The 10,238-nt window shown below is 38.3% G+C and overlaps 1 protein-coding gene across 1 annotated transcript in view; it reads right to left on the bottom strand.

The window, feature by feature from the left end:
• The window catches only part of LOC149261609 (putative RNA-dependent RNA polymerase 3), a 142,415-nt gene extending 140,386 nt beyond the window's left edge, over window positions 1-2,029 (bottom strand). Inside the window, exon 1 of the mRNA XM_089369936.1 lies at window positions 1,322-2,029. The gene's annotated coding sequence lies outside the window, so the exon portion shown is untranslated. The remainder of the gene's footprint in view (window positions 1-1,321) is intronic.
• Between the last annotated feature and the right edge of the window lie 8,209 nt (window positions 2,030-10,238).

Genomic DNA, 10,238 nt, shown 5'->3' on the forward strand with positions numbered 1-10,238 from the left:
AGCCCCCACCGTTGCCTAACTCATAAAAAAACACTGAACAACAAAACCAAACCAGATCAAAAATACTTCAATTAGGAGCAAAAGTGGCAAGAAAACTCCATCCACTAAAGCATAACAGGGAAACCAGCCAGCAGAACCACGCTTTAAACTTGCAGTGTGAGCGAACATCAATTTCCACCACCCTGCGACATTATAATCACCTTCCATACTAACTGGGCATGGAGCAGTACCTCGAGCTTTCCTGCAAGGACAAACCAGTTCCCGAGCTGCATCATAACACAAACACCCCACACTATGCTTTGAAAGCATGTCAAGCGCCACTTGTGGGGAGGGCCGAGCCCCCCTCATAAATTCAATTGCCCACATCCCGAGATGGGGGTTTGGATCCCCTGATTTGACACCGGCCATGGGGAAGAATTTGGGTTTGTGTTGGTTCCAATCAAGTCTCACAGTATTTCTTGTGAATCTCAATAGCGTGGCCGGATTGTAATAGTTCGACCTGGCCTTGGCAGAAATTCAGCAGCGGAATTATTTGATATCAGGATTTTCCGTTTCATTTCTGGGGTTTATATTTGATGCTGCCCCGAGATTGTCCATGACTGTACACCCCATGAGTTTCACTGGCTGCGTAGTATATGACCCGCTGCTGGTGAGTTCGACGAATTGGCAGAGAATAAAGGGAGGGAGTGAGATAACTCGGTTGGACCCAGCAACGTGACCAAGGCAGGTTGGACCCAGGAGTACTCAAATAAATTAATGTTTTTTTCACCGAGAAGTGACAGTAAGGAACGTCATTTGGGATTGATGTGTAACCTGTATCTTTGGGAATCACATTGATTTAGAGTTTGAGGCCGTTAACTTAGGAAACAATTGGATGACCATGACACATGTGAGATATATTTTTTTAACTTTTGGGGGAGCTATTTGAAGGGTCAGTAGGAGAAAGCTAGCAAAGATCCCCGTCAAAAGCATTGATATGAATTCCTTCGTGTAGAAAGAGTGGATGCATTTAATAAAGGTGTATTTGATGCGAGAAATCCGTCCCTATTTCTTATGTATTATTGTGCGTATGGTTGAATTTATTGTCCTCTGTTAATTTTGTGTGTATCAAATCGGCTTATCAAGGTCATTCGAGACTCGGCCACCCTATGGGCTATAACCATTGTTCTCAACGAAGAATGTGAATGTGTGATCGTGTTTCAACAACCTGGGTTTCTAAAACAGTAAAATCATTTTTAAATAGTCAAACAGCATCCGCAGGATAATGTCAATTGGTACATTCTTAACGTGAAAGAAGTACAAGAGGGGCTAAGAAAAATACCTGAATGGCATAATGTTGCCTTAGCATCAGAAAATTCATCCGTCGAACATCCATCACACAACGGTTCATCAAAGTTGGAGTCAGAAGGAACAATCTCCCGTTCAGACTCCGTAACAGGGAGGTGAGAATCAACACTCTCCCATTCACACTCTGTAGCAGCCCTGCTAGAGCAGAGAGTTGAACAAGTGACCGAACCTCCACTGAGGCTAAAGCTAATAGGCGACCCTTTGTCGTAGTCTTGCGCTGTATGCTGAGATCCCAAGTTGCAAGTATTGGCCGTACACGTCGGCAAAGGAAAGCTTGGTGTTACGAATTTCGCTTTGTAAATAATGAGGCAGTGAGATCTCTAATAGAGCAATACCAAATATTTCTCAGAAGACTCAACGCCTCTTGTTCTCCGAGCCCTGCTAATCTCTGTCTAGCTGCATTTTGAGCTGGCTTTATATTGTTCTTCCGTGATAATTCTGCTAAAAGGCGTTCTACAGAATCTGGTAACTGCATTTCAAACTCTGAATTCCTCATACCGAAATGCAATTTATGCAATGTATGCTACCAGAGAGCGTTCAGAACCTCAATTAAATGGCTCCATCGATACCCATAAAATTAGTACCATCAGTGAATAAATTAGTGACATCGCTTCACTGGTATCACTGGTATAATGGCCTGGATTCATGTTCCAATTCCTTTTATTTTTCCCGCTACTTTTCGTGCTCCGGAAATGCCTGGGCAACTACGCTGATAATTTGAACGAATCATACGTCGCATCAAGATATGATATCTAAGCTTTTTGATATTATATATATGTTTTTATCTCTGTCGTCGCATCTTGAATTGAATGGTATAAGTAATTAAATTGATGTGCAAGTGTCTGGAAAAAGTGGTGGGAATTTGGTAAAAAAATTAATAAATTTTGTTAAAGTAGTGTTTAAATCATAATTTTGAAGGTGTAAATGAATTCATCACTATCAAAAATTTTTGGGACAGTTAAAATTTTGAAATTTAATAACTGTAATTTGGATTTACAAAAATCTCCGAATTTATCAAAATATTCAAAATTTTCATGATTTTCGGGGAAAAAACTAATTTGTTAGAATACACCCAATTAAAAATAAAATTGAATTAGAAAAGGTAATGTAATTTAATTTAATTGGAAGTAGGAAAATTATTTTATAAATAGCATTATTAAAACAATTTTAGTTGAATTAAAAAATTATTAAAATAAATAAAAGGTAATATTTTTAAGAAAAATAATCAATAACAAGGTAAAAATAATATATTAAATATTTATTTATGTGTTTAACTAAAATATTAGTGAAATCATATTTTTTCACCTTTGATATATTTGATTTCATTTTTATCATTTTATTATAGCGCTTATAAAAGAGATGTTGTTATGTCAAGTTACACAAAAATAAAAATAAAATAAAATAATTTAATGAAAACATTTTTGCTTAGTGAAAATAATAAAAAATAATATTAATATAAAAATAAATTCATGATATTTACTCATGGTATTCATTTGAAATAGAGTCTATTTAAAGGGGGGAATTAAACCATCCTAGATTAATCTTAAAAGAGATCAAAAACATAGATGCAAAGAAAGAAATAAAGAAATTATTTTAATGGCCAAGAGACTAAAGATACCTTATGCCCTTATGTGATAGATTGCTTCTTCATCAAATGTCTTTCATCCCTGTAGGCACTTGGTAGATCCGGAGTTAAGATGGATCTAGGCTAGTTGGGCGAAGAGGCACTCCCCATCCCAATATAGAAGAGATGTTGTAATGTCCTGTTAAAGGTTTTGATTTGGTCAAATTACATAACCAGCCTAGATCCATCTTAACCCTAGATCTATCAAGAGCTAAGAGGGATCCAATCTCTCGAGGTGCAAACCTCTTTTTTGAGTGTAAAACGTGAGGAAAGGTTTGCACCTAGAGAGATTAGATCCCTCTCAACTTTTGATAGATCTAGGTTCGTTATATAGAGCTATATAATATCTATTTTTGTATCTATGTCTCTTTCTTATTCACTCTCTCTATCTCACCCCTAAACATACACATTCTCTTTCCATATCTATCTCTCTCCCCCCCTCCCCGCTTTTCCTCTTTGCCTCTCTCTTTTCCCTTTCTCTCCTCTCTCTCTCTTTTCCCTCCCACTCTCCTCTCTCCCTCACTCTCTCTCCATTTATCCCTTGTCACACACTCTCTCTCCCCACCTTTCTCCCTTTGTGTCTTTCTTCTTCCTTCCCTCTATCCCCCTTGCAACTCCATATCTATCTCCTTCTCTCTCTTGTGTCCTATCTCTCCCACCTCCCTTTGTCTCTCTCTCTCTCTCCAACTCTATCACTATATCCCTCCCTCTCTTATGAATCTGTGTGTGTGTCTCTCTCTCTCTCTCTATTCCCTCCTCTCCTCTCTCCATCTCTCCTTTGTTCTTTCCTCCCTCCCTCTCTCTCTCCCTCCATCTCTCTCTCTCTCTGCCCTCCATCTTTGTCACTATATGCGTGTCACGCGTCCCTCTCGCCTCCTCTCGCCTCCCCCTCTCTCTTCTTCACTTTTCTTGTTGTCATCACTTGGATCCTTAGTTAACATGCATCTATGTTGGTTCTTACTAATATTATTTATATTATATAAATTCACATCTTTAAGTATGAAAGTATTCTCATTTTCAATTTTATTAAAACCTTAATTTAATGACTATAGGAATATTTTTAGTAGTCATGAGGATAGAGTATTTAAATATATCTCAAAATTAATTATTACAGTTTTCCTTTTAACTTCAACAAAAAAATGCTATAAAATTAAATAAGTTATGGTTTTTGGGCATTTGGTATTGATAAGCAATGATATTGGCCCGTGGTATTGTAATAAATAGGGAAGTTACGGTTTTTTGGCATGTGGTATTGATAAGGCGTGGTATTGGCCTAGTATTGTAATAAATATTTACAAGTTAATAATATCTATGGTAAAGTGGGGGTAAATATCCATGGCTAAGAATGTTTTCATATTGTTCTAAAATATTTTGATTGTGAAATAAGTTATGCTTTTTTGGGCATGTGGTATTGGTAAGTCATGGTATTATAATAAAGCCTAATTAAATTACAAGTTAATAATATTGACGGTAAAATGGGGTAAATATCCACAGCTGAGAATCTTGTCGTATTGTTATAAAATATTTTGGTTTTGAAATAAGTTATGGTTTTTGGGCATGCTGTATTGATAAGCCATGGTATTGTAACAAAGCCTATTCACAAAATAAAAATACAACAAATTGACTTTTATTATTTTTATTACTTTAACTTTTTATTATTAATTGAACCAGCATTTAAATGTTTGCACTCATTACTTATATCACTTTTAATTTTTTTCTATTTTTTTACTAAGCTGATATTTAAAATTGTTTATATACTTACATCACATCTACACATCTACTCTATACTAGGTTGTAGAACACCTCTCAACTAGAGATAACTTAATTATTAAATATATTTTCAATTTATGATAAATAAGAATGTAGAAAATCTGTGTAGGTTAACCCGATAATGCAATATAAATCAAAGCATAATACTATAACCTACTTTTACTATCAATTTGTGGAAGCTTAAAGATCGAGCTGAACAATATAACCAAAAGAAGAAGAATCAATTGCACAGTACACATGAAAATACTTTGGGGAAATCCTCATATAAAACCCCACACTATTGTATTATCATACATGGTGGAAATACATAGGAATTATACAAAGCCTTAGCTTTCACAGCTAGCCAGCTCTCAGTACAATCCTCACAGATGCTCACAAGCAATCTTGGCTTCTCTCCAGCCTTCCTCTCTGCCCTCCAAGATCCTATTTCCTTGCATTGTTCCTTGTGGATGATTTTCCTTTTACCAAGTGGAAAACCAATCCTTCAAAACTGCGCAATCCTCAAGGATGAATCCTTGACTGCATGCATGAGTTTTCTCCATGACAAAACACATGCAATTGATAATACATTGTCCTTGAACATTTATCTCAATTGGGTCTTTCTCATAATAGACATGCATGAGTTTCTGATGAGGGAATCTTCAGTTAACTAGAGTAGCACTAGTTGAGTGCATTGATGCATCAACCGACTGTTAACTCACTATTAGTTCCTCAAACAATTTGGAACTAATTTAACTAGACTTAACTCAGTAAATTGAGTTAATTAATTACGACTCAAATATAACTCAATCTTATCTCCTTAATTTAATGGATAACTCTTGCATGACTTCAGAAATACTTCTAACTTGAATTTCTCCAACTAATTAATTTAAAATAAATTAATTAATTATTTCGAAGTAGCTGTTAAGACTAAATTCGATTTTAATTCACAATTTAATTCAAGGACAAATTAAATTGGAATATTCTTGTTGCCATATTTCAACACTCCCTCTCAACAAGAAAGGGATTATCTGCCACCCTGATCCGGTCTCTATGGAACTCGAATTTACACTTTGACAATGCCTTTGTCAAAATGTCAGCATCTTGATCCTCTGTCGAAATATACTGCAGCAACATGATCCTCCTCGCTACACAGTCTCCGAGATGATGATACCGGATGTCGATGTGCTTGGACTATCATGAAATATTGGATTCTCAGAGAGTTTGATACAACCCTGATTATCACAATAGATCACAGTTGGATCCATCCTCTGATCAAACAAACCAACTAGGATTTTCCGCATCCAGATGGCCTCAGATACTGCCTGACTTGCAGCAATGTATTCTACCTCTGCCGAGCTGAGTGAAACCGACCTTTGTTTCTTGCTGTACCAAGAAACTGTCGTTGACCCAAGGTTGAAAATCCCTCCTGATGTGCTCTTCCGATCTAATGGACTCCCTGCCCAATTTGCATTAGTGAAGCCCTATAGCTTCACTCCCTCTGTCCGTCTGTACCATAATCCATACTGAGATGTGCCTCTAAGGTATCTCAATACATGCTTTGTCACCTTCCAAAACATCTTGGTAGGCTGAACCATCGCTTGACTCAGCTGGTTCACTGCATAGCACAAATTTGGTCGTGTGTTCACTAAGTACATCAGTGAACCCACAAGCTGCCTGTACATAGTAGCCTCTACCACTTCTCTTGAAGTAGAAACCTCCTTCCTCCAGTTACCTGCTAGAGGAGTCTGCATGCACTTTCACTTCTCCATGTGGAATCTCCTGAGTATCTCGTTGGCATACTTGCCCTGAGACACAAACAACTCCCCATCCTTCTGCCACACTTCCATGCCAAGGAAGTAATGCATGAGACCCATGTCTTTCATCTCGAATTCTCTTGCAAGGTCCTCCTTGCAAGACGCGATCAACTAATCATCACCAGTTAATATGAGATCATCAACATAAAGTACGATGATCAACAACTTACCTTTCACCACGATGTGGTACAAGTTCGCATCCGCTTCACTCTTTGTGAAGCCCAACCTGGTGAAGTAGTTGTCTATCCTGGTGTACCAAGCACGAGGTGCTTGCTTCAGCCCGTACAACGCTCTCTTGAGTCGGAACACATGCGACTCACGATCGAAGGTCTCAAAACCTTTTGGCTGCTTTATGTACACCTCTTCCTCAATCTGGCCATTGAGGAATGCAATCTTCACATCCATCTGATGGATCTTCCAACCCACCTGTGCTAATAGTGCAAACATAGATCGGATAGATGAGTACCTTGCGACAGGAGCAAAAGTCTCATCATAGTCAATCCCCTCAACCTGTGAAAAGCCACAGGCAAAAAATCTTGCCTTATGCTTATCCACACTACCATCAGCAGCTTGCTTTACCTTGTAAAGCCAATGAGAACTCACAACTGACTTGTTCTCCAGCCTTGGAACCACGTCCCAAACACTGTTACGAACTATGGAGTCATACTCCTCCACCATATTAGGATATTCCGACACATAGGAAATAGTTAAGTACAACTTGGTCTAGTATAGAGTTAGGTAAAGTGTGTTTCTTTAATATGTACATTTTGTAACTTACAATCCGACGGTCACGATATGTAGTGATCCGACGATTCATTCTCTCCTCGGTATTACCGACACTTGATCCGTGGCTTAACACCCGATTGGTCCATGATCTCTATTTAAAGAGCATGGAGGGTCATTTGTAGGGTAATCCGTCTATGAGAGAAGCATATGTAAATTTTTATTCTTTTATTAATAAATTGCGTGAAGTGGCCGCGTTGGCTCAGGCCATGGACTGTTTCCCTCTTTGAGGGTTTTAACCACGTCAAAATACTGGTGTATTGATCTGTGATCTGTTTGTGAGCGGTGTCCTTTGGTGTTCTGTCTGAGGAACTTACCCTGTAAATTCCTACATGGTATTAGAGCTATTTGAGGGCCGCATCCGTTGGTGATCCAAATCTAAAGCCGGTAGAACTGCATCCGACTACCGTTTCCTAGATCTATTGTTTCTGACTACTTTCGGGCCGAGAGGACTGCTCCGTTGTGTTGGGAGCATCTGTTCCAGTGAGGAACCCCTTTCATTTCACGCGAAAAGGTTTCTGGTAGCCCTAGTTGCGTCATTTTTAAGGTCTGGAGGTATACAATGTTTATTTGCAGTTTGCAGTTATTTTCTCTCTGTTTATTTCGGTTTTCGGTTTATTTAGCCTTTTTTATTACCGGATCTATACCTTTCATTTCTGCGTATGCTCTTTGCCCTGCGACTCTGTGCGATCTGGGCAAATCAGAAACAGAAAGGAAGGATTTTTCTCATGCGTATGCTCTTTTCCGCTGCGCCTTAGTGTGATCTCGGAAAATGAGAAACATTGAGGAAAATATTTAGTTTCCGGCTAAAGCTAACTTCGAGCTGCAAGGTTCATTTTTTTTTGTATGTCCGTGTTGGGTTTTGTGTTTTTTGTTTTGTAGGGAAAAAGAGCTTTCTCAAAGCAAGCACGCAACCCAAATCATCAACCCCCCCCCCCCCCCCCCCCCCCCTCTCTCTCTGTATAACTCACTTGGTGCAAAGCTAATTTATGAGAGTAGAGGTCTTGGGTTCAAGTCTCCATTTTATGGGGGCAGATTTTTCATTTCCGCACATTCATGCACTTCGTCAGCGACTTCATCAAATTTTCTTCAAAAACTCATAACTTCTTCATCCGGAACTCGTTTTCAGAACCTTTTTTTTGAAACAGCCTAATTTTTCGAGATCTTTCCATTGAAACACTTAGTTTCAGCATCTATAGCTTCAGTTTTTTTTAAATGGAAAGTCCATGCCAAGTTATTCTTGACAACACCAACTACTTCCAATGGTGGTCCTACATTGTGGATTTACTTAGAAGTAAAGGTCTTTACATAATAGCCACAGGCCAAGAAACCAAACCAAAAGATGAAGACAAGGCAGCTAAATGGGAAAATAGGCAAGACCAAGCACGTGGGTTGATAGGGATGTCTATTTCTCCAGATCTTAGATTCCATATTGCAGAACTTGATACTCATGATGAAGGAATGAAACAGATTACTAAAGTCTTTGGAATTAAAAATGAACTTAAAGCCCATCAACTTGAAAATGAATTGCTTACATTGGACCCCAATACTTTTTCTTGCATTGAAGATTTTTTGTCCAAGTTCAAGACCCTTAGACTTCTCTTGGAAGGTTTTAAGGTTAAGAAAGAAGATAGTAGCCTTATCTACTCCATTCTTACTAAGTTGGGACCAGCCTATTCTGTGTTTGTTTCCACCTTCCATTCTACAAGAGAAGCCTTCATTTCTCAAGGACAAACCTACAAGTCCCCTTCCTTTGATTCCTTTTGTGATTCTTTAATAAGAGAACAAGAAAAACTCTTACACCTTAGTCTTCTTCATCTTGGAAACTCTTCTAAGAAAGCGTTAGCCGCCCAGCAGCAACCAAATCCAAAGAATCCTAAGAAGTTGTATCCTAAAAAGAATGGTCCTAAACCAAACAAGGGTCCTAAGCCATTTCAGCCTCAAAACGAAAAATCATTTCAACAAAATGATAAGACAAATAAAAACAAAGGGAAGAAGACTGACAGACATTGCAACTTTTGTAATCGAGATGGCCACTTAGAGTCCAAATGCTTTAAGAAGATGGAAGCCTTGGAAGCAGCAATGAAGAAGCATAACATCCATTTGGAGCAATCTTCAACTTCAACTTCATCTTCAGGAATGGCACTTTGTGCATGTGGTTGTCAAGCATCTCGGTCTGGCTATGCACTAAATGTATCTTCTTCTTCTCATTCTCATGAGTGGCTCATTGATTCTGGAGCTTCTTATCACATGGCCAAAAACAAAGCCATGTTTTCTTCTTTAAATGATTGTAACACCAAAAATATATATGTTGGTGATGATAGATCTCTTAGTGTTGTAGGGACTGTAACTGTTCATCTAGATAATGGTCAGTTTAATGATGTATTATGTGTTCCCTGCAACCTTCTATCTGTATATCAGATAACCCATTCAGGTGAAGGTAAAATCGTTGAATTTTCACCTCACGATGTTGTAATTAAGGACCTAAGAGATCCTAGACAGATTTTAGCTACTGGCATTGCTGATGATTCTACAAGGTTGTATAAGTTTCACAACTTTGGGTCATCAAATCTTCCCTCAATATTTGTTGCTCATAATGATGAAGTGAGTAAACTTTGGCATGAGCGATTTGGTCACTTAAACTATCGCTCTCTTCAGAATCTATGTAAAGAAAATATGGTGACAGGTCTTCCAATGGTATCTTGCAGAGATGGTGTTTGTTCCGGATGTGTACTCGAAAAACATCATCGGGACAGTTTTGAAAAACGTGCCTCTTGGCACGCCTCAGCCCCTTTACAGCTCGTGCATAGTGATTTATGTGGTCCACTTCCAGTTGCTTCATTCTCTGGCTACAAGTATTTCTTAACTTTCATTGATGATTTCTCCAGACGCACTTGGGTATACTTCTTAAAACTCAA

This window comes from Pinus tabuliformis, chromosome 6 (genome assembly GCF_031772625.1).
Source record: "Pinus tabuliformis cultivar Carrire ecotype Pingquan chromosome 6, CPIR1, whole genome shotgun sequence".
NCBI classification, from domain to species: Eukaryota; Viridiplantae; Streptophyta; class Pinopsida; order Pinales; family Pinaceae; genus Pinus; species Pinus tabuliformis.